Below are 12524 nucleotides of genomic sequence, written 5' to 3'. Positions count from 1 at the left end.
TCAGCCCAGTAGATGCTCAGTGCAACTCAATCAAGGAGCACAAATAGCAGGTGATTGAATCCTCCATCCATCCATAAAGAAGACCCCTGCCTGAGAGGCTGACTGACACACACACACACACACACACACACACACACACACACACACACACACACACACACACACACACACACACACACACACACACACACACACACACACACACACACACACACACACACACACACACACACAGCTGCTGCATGCACTTTCAATCCATATTTACTGGTAGTACCCATCTTCTAGATTTGACATTAATCCAGTCCAGTGCCTGCTTAGCACATTGAAACTACTTTAAGCAGTATTGTTTATGTTGACACTGCATAATGTGACCCCCTGCTGGATGACAGGATTAATCCTTCCCCGTTAATTCCACGGGGAATCTGCAACAGATTACAGCCACTGATTCCACTTGCTGGTTTGACGTGATAAAACAGTGCCAGTTCAAATAAAACCACAGGCAGTTGCTCCAAGAATGGCAATGTACAAAAGCTGGTTTTTCACTCAGTGATTAGTAGAAATGGTGCATTGATGACAGAAACACGCCCAAGAAACACGGTTATTTTCTCAGCGGTTGATGGGTTACACCAAGAACGTATTACCAGTTAATATTGGAGTTGAACGGGAGGAAAGAATGGGGACACTCATGGGATGTCCACGTTAATCTGATTGACAATTGTTTGAAAACCTGATCAACGGATGCAGTATCAAAGCTCCATACTATGAGGTTGTTTACGAGTCATCCGGCCTACTAGTGGTCAAAAATAGTGTAATACAGCTTTAAGCTACTAAAAGGATTTTCTAAAAGTGAATGGTGTGGCTGCATTTTTTTTCTTTTAAATGCTGATCTAATAAATACATACTTACCAGCAGCTAAGCTCCACTCAACAGCTCAATCTAAAAGCACAAAGCCGTGATAACTAGCTCTGGGATGATATGGTAGAGAATTTCCCAGCAGGGAAGTGAGGACTGATTTGTTTTATCTTTATTCCAATCGTGTATTTATGTGTCTGTGGGTCAAATCCTCGTACACGTTGGCATGTAAAGATTTAAAAGTAGGAGAAAGAGAAAAAATACTGCATACGGTGGGTCATGAGGTACTGACATGTGTGTGTGTGTGTGTGTGTGAGAGAGAGAGTAGGAAGGCATTAACATAATAAATAAATGCATGAAAAAAAGTATGTTTCTCTCTCTGGTCTTTTTGTAAATACGTTAATACATGAAGAACAATTCCCAATCGAATACTACAGCACACTGTTTTCGCCATTTTTCATTCTTAAAAAAAAAAATTCAACAGCTCACAAGAGTGCTGTGCAAATAAAACACTGACACTTTCCAATAGAAGAAATCTATCAGGGTGAATCTATTGGTGGATCACTGGTTATGGACTCCTTCAATGTAGATCAATGGTATTATCCTGGTCATCAGAGACACTGACTGGAAACATGACAGACTACATTCAGGCTGCTCTCCTGAATTGTGGGACGGCCAAGTGTGTGTGTGTGTGTGTGTGTGTGTGTGGTAGCGTGATGCACAAATACAACAGCAGCGTGTCCATGTTTTTGCATGTGCGTGAGTGCGTGAGTGTGTTCTTACACAAGCATGTCCACAACTAAGTGCAAAGGATGAATGGCTGAGCAGTGAAGTGACCACTCACAGCTCTGCAGCACCACTGACATTGAGAAGCTCCAGTTATTACTCACCTCAGCCTTAACCTTCTGCAAGCTCCTTTTCTTCAACGCCTCAGTTCATTTTCTTCTCATACATAAACATGTTGTCTGCTTTTTTCCTGTTTTCAGCGGTATAAAAAAAAGGGGGGGGGGGGGGGTAATTTTGGATTAGAATTTTCATTATTATGGTAACAAAATGTGGCTGAAAGGATTGTGTACCAGATTACAGGTAAAACACAATCGGCACTAAACACTAAAACCAAAGCCTCAGAGGTTTTACACTGCATGGAAAAAAACAGATCCCATTTTGATCATTTTTATGTTTCTACCTTAATTGAATCTTAACTTGGTTTATGGGATGAGCAGATTTCATGACCCGTGAAACCACATAAAACTCAATTTTGTGATCACAAAAGTGCTTGGATGCGACACTGAAGTGCTGCGTGCCGAAGCACACAAGTTTATAAATGAAAAGAAAAACGCATGAGGAGGTGTGTGTGTGTGTGTGTGTGTGTGTCACGGACGAGCGTATGTAAATGTGACAGGGTATGGAAGAGAGTGTGAGCTAAGCAGGCTGAGTGCAGGTGCATCTGGACACCCACCCGCTCAGCGAGAGCTGTGCGAGGTGAGCACCAGGTGCTCCAAGGGAGGCAGCTTGTGATGATGTGCCCATGGATAACTCTTCAGTCTTGGACACAGATGCCTAACTCAGCCCCTCTCCCTCCCTGTGTCATCGGTGTCACCAGATGTTTGGCAGAGAAGGCAGCCCTACCGCCACCTACAAAGACCTGAATTAAGTGATCACCTTGTCTTTTAAAACGAGAAGGGTTGGACAGGCTACGTCACTTCCACGTGACTGAGTAAACTGCTGCACTGCTCATGCGTTATACGTTAGCAAACTGTGAAACGTCACTGTGGGGCAGGCAAAGTGAAGAGAGTGGCTGATCTTTACAAACACAGAGCGTAAGGAAGAGACAAAGAGGACAATCACGGGATGGTTAAAAATTCATTAGTGAGCCGCCACAGAAAAGCACAGATGGAGAGAAAGCAAGAGAGACAAGGAGAGGAAGAAAGACGGGGGGAGAAATATAAAGAGGGAATCCTCATAGGGAAACATCTTTCCAATCCTGTCTCCATCTCTTTCTTTCCCCAACTTTGTTGCAGTCTCACAGAGAGTGTGGAAGTCAGTGGAGCTGCTCCACAGGGACGCGCAACTAACAAACCCCCAAGCAAAAGAGCCCACTCCCATTCTCCCTCTGTGCTGTTCATGCATTCATATATTGTATTCATTGAATACAGACTATTATACAAAACCAGGCACCTCCTCTCATGGCTGAATAAAAGGCAGAGAGCACAAATTAAAATGTAATTTATGGCGCTTTGTTTGCCGGTTTCTCTCCGGCACCTTAAATGTCACTAGGAGCACGTAATGCTGCCGGGGTCTGCTAAGGCGTGTGTGTGTGGTTTCAGGGAGGTGGGTGGTCAGGGATCTTGACTTCAGGGGAAATGAGAATGTAACCCGTGAAATTAATTGAAGTGTTAATGTGCTGTGACTCCAGAGTCGTGCATGCCTCTGTGTGTGTGTCTGTGTCTGTGTGTGTGTGTGTGTGTGTGTGCATGTGCGCCTGCTATAAAGTGCTTTTGTTTGCTGTGAAAACTCATTAACAAAGTGAACACCTTTGTGATTTCACCCCAAAGTGATGCTCACTGGAGAGAGGAAGAAGCAGGGGGACCAGACATGTACTGTATAGCAGGGAGGGGGGAATAAGGAAAAGAAAATGTAATAATGATAATGCAAAATAATAACGGTGGTGTGAATGCTATAAGAAGAAAAAAGGAAGAACCCTAGAGTCTCTTTTGAAACAAAAAGATCCCTGAAGCTACTGGGCAGACAGATGAAGGTGGCGAAGGTCAAAGAATGAGGAAGAGAGAGAGAGAGATGGTTGGTAAATATAAAGAGCAGAAACTATGAAATTATTCGTGAGGTTGGTGTGTAGTCCATCAGAGGGCATTGCAGTCCAAACTTGGTCTCAAAATCGAACTTTTGTAGTCGTCGTTGTATGTTCGCACTAAACCCACACAGCGGTCTTCCTGTGGTGAACTACAAGGGCTGTGTGCTGCTGTTGTGTCTGCAGATGCTTATGCCAGGGGTGTGAACAGATTGTGAGTGTTTTAAGTAGATCACATGTTATAGACTGCAGAGGAACTGCCCTGTGTCTGTGTGTGTGCGTGCGTGCGTGCATGCGTGCGTGCGTGCGTGCATGCGTGCGTGTGTGTGTGCGTGTGCACATAATATGCTTTACTGCCTGTTTGTATTGAAGAGGTAATCATGAAAGGTGGTAATGACAGATCTGTGCACATCCGGTGTCTTAAGGTTTATGTGTCTGTCTGTGTGAATATTGAGTTGCCAGGTATCGCACAGACACATCCCATTTCCCTCAGTGTATAAATAAAGGCCAAGAAATTCTCAGTGCCAATTATATCTGAGAGAATGTCACTCACACACACAAGGAATGTGGATCAATGGTGAGGGCAGTCAGCCAAGAGCAAGTCAATTCTCCCTCCTTCCTCTCTCTGTAATGGTGGAACTCCCAACTGGAAAAAAATACTGATATTCAACGTGTTACAAAATGTTTAAAATCTCAGCAGGACATCTATTGACTTCACTGTGATTTTCTCTTTCTTCTGTTCTTCGATTGTACTTGTTCTTCTCTCTGTAAGAAATCCAGCCCTGACAGTGACGCAGTTTTAAGGAGGATATGGTGAGGTTACAGTACAGAAGAGTGTTTTGCAGCATCTTCGGCTCATGGTGAGTCAATCCTGGTCCAATCATGAATCAGAGATTTGCAGAGACGCCCCCCCACCAGTACAGCAAAGTGACAGAGCAGAGAGGGGGAAATGCAGCATACAAGAGGCCAGAGGAAGAGGAATAGTGCACACTTGTTTTATAATTACAGCTGTAGTCAAAAGAAGAATAACATTGACTGCATGTTTTGAAAAAGGACACAAAAAAAGGAAAAAGGACCCTGCTGAAGCGCACAACAGGTTTGTAAAGAGAACCACAGTTGAGGGTTTCACTGATATAAAAAAATGTAGTTGACCTAAAAAACTACCATATACCTAATTTATGGAACTCTCCATTAAAAACACAAACCAGAACAAAATGGACCCAAGAGCAACTGAACCTGGGTTCAAACAGGAAAAGGAAGTAATTAAGGCAGAGGACTTAAGGCAGGGGAATATTAGTTATCTATGTTAAATCCGCTGCAGCTGCCGGACCGTTGTTTTCCCCACAGCTAATTCAAAGAAATGACACTGAGACCGAGCAAGCATTGAGCCATGCAGGTAACTTGAATAGACTGTCAGTTTAGCGTTGAAATGTACCCATAGCAACAAGTGTCACTGGGGTGCCCCAGCAAAATAGGCAGCTATATGAATGATACGGTTACAGTAAAACTCTACGGTACAAACAGGTTACGAGAAGAATTTGACCAATGCATGTTGTTTTAACTTTTTGTTTGTCACAATCTTAATGGATGATATAAAATACAGTTAGCTTTCCCCCCCTTGTCCCATTGGGTCCAATGGAAGTTTGTAATCTACACAACCAAGACTATTAAGTTTGGAACCAAACCCCAGATGTGGTTGTATCCTCTGGTTCACAGGGGACACGTTTGAACAAAACCCACGACATCTTTATGTGCTCAATGGCCACCCTTACTTTTAAAGCAGACGTGCCACTAGTAAAACTTGCATACTGAACACAATTAAAGAAATGCCTTAAGCTTGGTGTGATTCTTCTTTATAGCTTGTTATTTGTATGCAGACATTAACATGGTGCCAGATGAGTTTCTGAAGAGCTTAACACCATTTAGTATGAAAAGAAGACGTTCCAAATATCATATCAGAAGTACGGCATGTCTCTAACTGAGATACAAATTCAGAGTTGCAAGCCTACTGTTGCAAAGGTTGTGAAAAGCTTTAGGAACCTGAAGAGGAAACTCGAGCTTTCAGTGATTTCTTGATGTCAAAACTACACAGCCTAAAAGGGATCTTTTCTGATTCAAGATTTAGGCCAACATTCATTCAGGAGCTTTGTCTACAGCGATGCAGTACACAGACTGCACTGCACTGCACTGGATAAACACGAATTGTAAAAGGCCGGCTGGTTGTGGAAAGTGACAGAAGAGGCAAAATGAAAAGGGAGGCTGGAGACGGAGCAGACGGAGATGAGAATTGAAAGAGCCTTTTTTTCTTTGAGAGTTTCCACACAATACTCTGTGGGTTTCTATGACGACCTGCAGCCGCCTGCTGGGCCCATACAGGCAGAAGTAAGAGCACGGTTTGGCAGTAGAGCAAAAACTATTCTAATCCTTCACCTAGGTTAAAGTAACAGCACTATAATACAAATATGATCAACTAAAAATAAATTATCCTACTTCTAAAGCTAAATGAAAGTAAGCAACAGTTGTAAAATGCCCCTAAAATATTTTATGATACGATTACGATACAATATGATTATGTTTCATTAATACTGAAAAATGTACAGTATGAGAAATATTTCACAGTTGTAAGTGACCTTAAAATACTGACTAGTAGTTTTACCTGTGGATATGAATCATATTCCATGATGTAAATGTATATTTAACAAGTAAAACCTGAATATGCTGAGTAACCAACGAGTAACAACAAGCATTCAAAGAACATATGGAGTAAGAAGTACAACGCAAACAGCTGCAAACTATCACAAAATGAAAATCCTCTAGTCATTGCCAGTGGCCTACCTGAGAATAAAAAGTTGCTGAGTAAGGACACTATGACACATGGAGGTGGTTGGTTTGCGCCTGTCATGCTGGTGAGTAACACACAGGTTTCAAAACCTGAGAAATAATCTAAAAGTCAGGATTTCATTGTACATTTTTGAAGACAAGAGTGTTCACATTCACTCACACACACCATCTGCACTGTAGATAACTGATGCAGGTTGTGTGCAAGACGGAAGGAGAGAGAGAGAGGAGAGGGTGAGGGTCTGCAGAGCACCACAGCCTCATGATTAATGCGGCTGTTAGCTGCAGAGAAGCCTGGGCAGCCCCAAAGCAAGCTGACCAGGTCGCCCATTCAACTCCCCATGCCTCTGTCGCTCTATCGTCCCTCTCTCGCTTTCTCCATCAACCCAAACCCAGTGACTGAGAACCTGCTATATAGCCTACACACCATTGACTACATTTCTACACTAACACTTCATCAACACCCGTATAAACCTCCACTGTACCGGGTTGCACTTCATTTCACCTCAGTCCCATTGAGTCAAGCCTCTAAAGTGGACAAAACCCACACATGGGGAACATTACTTCAACCAAGGCGGGGTTAGAAAGGTTCACGGAATACAGTTTTTTCTAAGGTGTGTGGTTGTACAAATATATCTATATATATACACACACCTTTGGGATACGTGCAGAAAAAAACACTCTCCTTGAAAGGTTTATTAGATGCAGTTAAATCAGGAGAGGTAAGAAAGCCCTAGCTTTAAGTATAATGGGGTCACTTTAAAGTCTAGTCACCATCGAGTAACCAACACAGACTACAACAGTCTCTGATTGTTGTTTTACCCCATTGGGGCAGGCGCGCGCGCACACACACACGCACGCGCTCACACAAGGGAAGCTGAAGTGCTTGTAAAGACGTCGACTACAAACTTGTCGTGGTTTCATCACTTTACAGTGAATCGTTTTTGAGTCTCCGATAGGAGGACGCCCTAAGACGCACACAGGCCGGGGAGACAGATACAGACTGCGCCAAACCGCCGTCTTTCCTCCCGCCTAACATCTCTCACACACACACACACACACACACAGAGTCCCTGAGCACGATTCCGGTGAGGAGGTCACTCCCCCACAACCGCCCGACACCCGCGCGCGAGGGCGCACTCGGTGGAGGTCCCGACGCACCAGCAGCAGCAGCAGCAGCAGCAGATAATTCATTGCAGTGATCGGAGCAGGGCAAAGTGAATCCACAGGCTCCCCTCTGCTCCGAACGGCCTCATCTAACTATCACACACCGGTCTCGAAGTGCACACCGTGTGGACCCCGCGCACGGGACCCAGGTCGCCACTTGTGCCGCATCCGCTCAGGCCGTTTGCACTTGCGCACTTACCTTTGCACTACAGCGAAAATGAGCAGTTAGTTCCCATTTTGTGACAGCTTTAGAATCCACTCGTTCCCACGTATCGGCTCCTGGTTCATTCAGACATCCACAGTGTGTTTCAGCAGGGAGAGTAATCCAGTGTTCCATCCCTGTGAGAGAGCTTGGGAGCTTCCTTACATCTTTTTCCACAATCCCCACAAAACTATGCCAGGCTTCTTTCAGCGCGTTTCCCCCCTCCTCGCTCCTCTGCCCCCTCTTCTTTCCTCACCCTCTCTCTCCCTCTCTGAGGTTGCCTGGTTACCTCTTTTCTGTAGGCTGGTTCAGACTGCCGGCCGGCAGCCAATCACAAGGCAGGGTTCCTCTTAACCCCTCCGCTGCTGCACTGCCCTGATTTCCAGCTTTCAAGGAGTGGGAGTGGAAGGGGGGCGATGAGGAGAAGAGGAAGAAAGGAAATGTAGCCCGTGTTAACAAAACTATAATGAGCGAGAAAAGATGAAAGGAGAAGGAGTGGGGGACTGTGAAGGAGGGGCGGACGGAGGGATGGATTTAGGTTTGAAATAAAAAGTTGTGGAAGTGAAACGTCAACAGCAGAAAGTGTGGTAGTTGTGGTTTAGAAGCTGTTCAGGGACGACTGCACTGTCCAAAGTTTATCATCATCAAACACTCACTTTTTTCATAGACGCACTGTCATGCTGACCAAAAAGACCCCCAACACACTGAGTCATGAACACACGCAAGCAGTCGTCATGCTGCAGCCTTCACCCAGTCATTCAGCACAGACTATTGATTGGTTACCCACCTGCCGCTAAGTCGTGCAGCCTAACTCGCGTGTACACATCGGTGTGTGAGTCATAGACTTTGGCAAACTCACCATGGTGTCTGACGGTCTTGCTCAGAGAGTGGGAGCATATAGAAGTTACAACTATGAAAAGAGAAACAAATCTCTCATGGAAAGTTAAAGACGGAAAATATGCAGTTTCCTTACTGATGTTTATTCATTAATATGAGCCCTAAACTGAAAAATAAAATTAGCAAATAAGACCGAATCATGACATTTTGCAGTTTCATGCTTTTTCTAAGGAGTGGCTCACCACCTCACATCCTGGATCATTGACTATCTCACCAACCGCCCCCAGTATGTGAGGACAAGGGACTGTAGTACAGGAGCGGTACAGGAGCGCAACAGGGAACAGTCTTGGCTCCCTTCCTGTTCACCCCGTACACTGCAGACTTCATGTACTGCACAGACACCTGCCATCTGCAGATGTTCTCTGACGCCTCTGCCATCGTCGGCCTCATCACAGATGACGATGACAGGTAGTACAGAGAACCCAGAGAGACCCAGGACTTTGTGGGAAAACCAAGGAGCTGGTGGTGGATTTCCGCTGGTGGTGGATGTTCACCGGTGTCAACCCCCCACGACACCAGTGAACATCCAGGGAAAAGACATTGAGTGAGTGGATTCTTATAAGTACCTGGGTGTTCACCTGAACAATGAACTGGACTGGACAGACAACACCATGGCACTCTACAAGAAGGGCCAGAGCAGACTCAGGAAACGCAGGTCCTTTGGAGTGCAGGGGGCGCTCCTCAGGATCTTCTTTGACACTGTGGTAGCATCAGCCATTTTCTACGGAGTGGTCTGCTGGAGCAGCATCTCCACAGCTGACAGGAGGAGACTCGACAGACTGATCAGAAAGGCCAGCTCTGTCCTGGGATGCCCCATGGACACAGTGCAGGTGTAGGGAGAGAGGAAGAGGGTAACAAAGCTACCATCAGTGATGGAGAGTAGATCCCACCCCATGCAGGTCACTGTCTCTGCACTGAACAGCTCCTTCAGCGACCGGCTCCTTCACCCCAAGTGTGTGAAGGAGCCGCATCGCAGGTCCTTCCTTCCTGCTGCTGTAAGACTGTATAACCAGCACTGCTGTCAGTAGAACACACACACACACACACACACACACACACACACACACACACACACACACACACACACACACACACACACACACACACACACACACACACACACACACACACACACACACACACACACACACACACACACACACACACACACACACACACACACAGAAAAATAATTCACTGGTATACTTAAAGTGCATAAACCAACTGTGCAATATTTATATTTATTCTCCATGTTCAACTATGTCTACTGCTCTGTATATCGTATTTATATATCTTTTATATTTCATGTTATTATTTTGTTATATTTTGTACACACTATTGCTTTTTTAAAATGTCTTTCTATATTCTTCTGTCCACTTTGCTGCTGTAATGCCCAAATGTCCCTATTGTGGGACGAATAAAGGTATATCTTATCTTATCTTATCTACCTCTTCCGTGTCACTGTTGGGGCTTTGTGGACACAACTCTCCTGATCTCTGCATGGATTGGTAGACACTTAACACATTATTTGTCAAGGAGGCAGCTGAATCAGATATGACAGTAAGATAAGTGTGTACACATAGTATTTGCTGGTAAACAAACAGCATATTTAAGAGTTTTTTTGTTGTTGTTTTTAAAGTCCTGATCAAAATTCTGCCACAACACAATGCATCGTCATTTGGCAAGGCACTGCAGAAACCATTAAGTTAACATGCCCAGCAGATGAGTTTGTGCTGTGGACAGATGTACATGACTTCAATTGAGACAGAGAATGACGAGTTGGACACTGTGATAACTCTCCAGTGTTTTGGCATTTGATCACCCTAAAAACTGCCGATCTGTTATTCAAACCAGACTGCAAGGATGAACATTTCCCCCATCAGACCAATAAAGTTAATCTTATCTAATCTATCATATTTTATCACATCATGTACTTCAACTTTCTCAATCAGCGTCTTGCTCCTGTTTTCTTTCTCCGCCACACCTCCTCATCTCTTGGCCGAACCCAGCAGTGTTACTGTCCTTCCTCCCTAGTGCCCCACTGCTCACTCTTCCCACCATCTTCTCCTTCCCTGTTGTTTTTTTCACTGCCAAAGTAGATCTGTAGTTTACCCTCTGGATCTGAGCCGAGCCCTCCTGTCTGTCTCCCTCCCTCACTATCTATCGCTCACTCACCTTCCTCCTCTCAAACTCTGCCTGTCTCAGCTTGGCTGAACAGATAATTCCCGGATGCTCATGTGGGCAAGTCAGCAGCATTCTTTCTCTTTGATCTCACTCCAATATGACACACACTCCCACACACCAGTCACGCAGAAACACACCTGAATAGATGTAATCACATGGATGCATAGCACTTTTTTGGGCTCTTTTGGGTAATCCATGGGAATGTCCAGATGGAATATGATCTCCAGTGAGAACGTGAAGGTCAGCTCCCTTGTAATATTCACACAAAACATTGTTTCACAGGATTAGGTTTCCTCTGAATCACACATATGCAGAGAAAGGACGGAGAGAGAGCGAGAGGATGAAAAAAAGAAAAAGATCGGGACATACAGAGAGAGAAAGACAGAGAAGGGCAGACAGAGTGGAAATGTATGCATATTATCAGCAAAACGGGTCAAACTCGTTAAAGGCAACAAAGGCAGCTCTCTAATTGCCTGAGCAAAGCTCTGCACTGCTGAGCTACAGCAGTGGCAGTGCAGGGCTAGTGTATGACAGTCACTTCATTACTGGACATAGTGCCAAGCTTGGTGAAAACCTTTAGCCATGTAGCATATAATATACATAACATGTTGACCAACCATCTATAAACCGAGGGTTAGGAACCTCCAGCCAACTGCTCTGGTTGCTTTCAAATAACCAATAATTCTGGGGCGAAGGCTGAAACCCCGATTTGCATTAACACAATGATGTCACTCCATAGACAAGGGTCTTGTTGCTTAGCAGTCCTAACTTCAAGGCTTTGTTTTGTTCGGTCGATAAACAGAACTGGGAAAAAAATGGAACCATTTGGATCGAGTGAATAATGAATTTGTCTTGTTGTCTATTCAATGGTGTTTTTATTACGCATATTTATAAATGTGGAAATATGTAAATGGTTCGATTTCATCAATGCCCAGCATCTGTCTGCTATAACTACATTATATCATGAGTGATGACAATTAAGAAATACCAAAAAGGCAACCCAGGACAACAAACAATTCCCATGACAGCAATTATCTCTTCTGCAATAAAAACAAAGATCATGTGTTTTTGATGCTAGTGTCAAAAATTCCGAGACAAATGGAAAATAACATTTCTTGTTGTAGTAAAATGCAGCACTGTGTCCTTACAGTGCTGCATTTTACTAAAACAATTTTTTTTATTTTCCCTGATGAAGTGATGAAAAAGTCCACTCCCGAGTGTTCTACAGTACGAAACATGAGGCTGAACTGGATGGGTTCAAGGACAAATACTTTTGGATTATATTGACTCTGGTTTGTCTGACAGAGACAAAGTTACGCAGGCAAGTTTAGTGGTGAGCGAGCTGACAACTAAGAAGGTGGAACATTGCTCAGAAGGAGGGTTTGTGAAGGAGCCTGTTGCAGCTGCAGAGCGGTAGTAAAATGACTTCAAAGTTAGTCTCTGAGAAACATTTAAGAGTTTATTATTGATATGGCTCAAGATATTGAAAAAAACACTGAAGGACACTGGAATAAATATTTCTCCTCTGGCCTGAAATGTAACTAAAGATAAAAAAAATACCAAACAACTAGTCACTTT

At 44.2% G+C, this 12524-nt stretch overlaps 1 protein-coding gene across 3 annotated transcripts in view; it reads right to left on the bottom strand.

Moving 5' to 3' along the window:
• The window catches only part of dab1a (DAB adaptor protein 1a), a 75586-nt gene that overhangs the window by 56995 nt on the left and 6067 nt on the right, over positions 1–12524 (bottom strand). The window contains exons 1-2 of one of the 3 annotated variants that reach the window (XM_035648531.2): positions 7863–8114; positions 1743–1828 (exon numbers count right to left, since the gene is read on the bottom strand). The exons of 1 other annotated variant lie outside the window; for it this stretch is intronic. The gene's annotated coding sequence lies outside the window, so the exon portion shown is untranslated. Of the gene's footprint in view, positions 1–1742; positions 1829–7862; positions 8115–12524 lie in introns of those variants that run through there. One more of the 3 variants, XM_035648528.2, reaches the window with a different exon arrangement.

This window comes from Scophthalmus maximus, chromosome 13, assembly GCF_022379125.1.
Source record: "Scophthalmus maximus strain ysfricsl-2021 chromosome 13, ASM2237912v1, whole genome shotgun sequence".
In the NCBI taxonomy this organism is placed as follows: domain Eukaryota; kingdom Metazoa; phylum Chordata; class Actinopteri; order Pleuronectiformes; family Scophthalmidae; genus Scophthalmus; species Scophthalmus maximus.
This window is presented reverse-complemented; position numbering and strand designations above follow the sequence as displayed.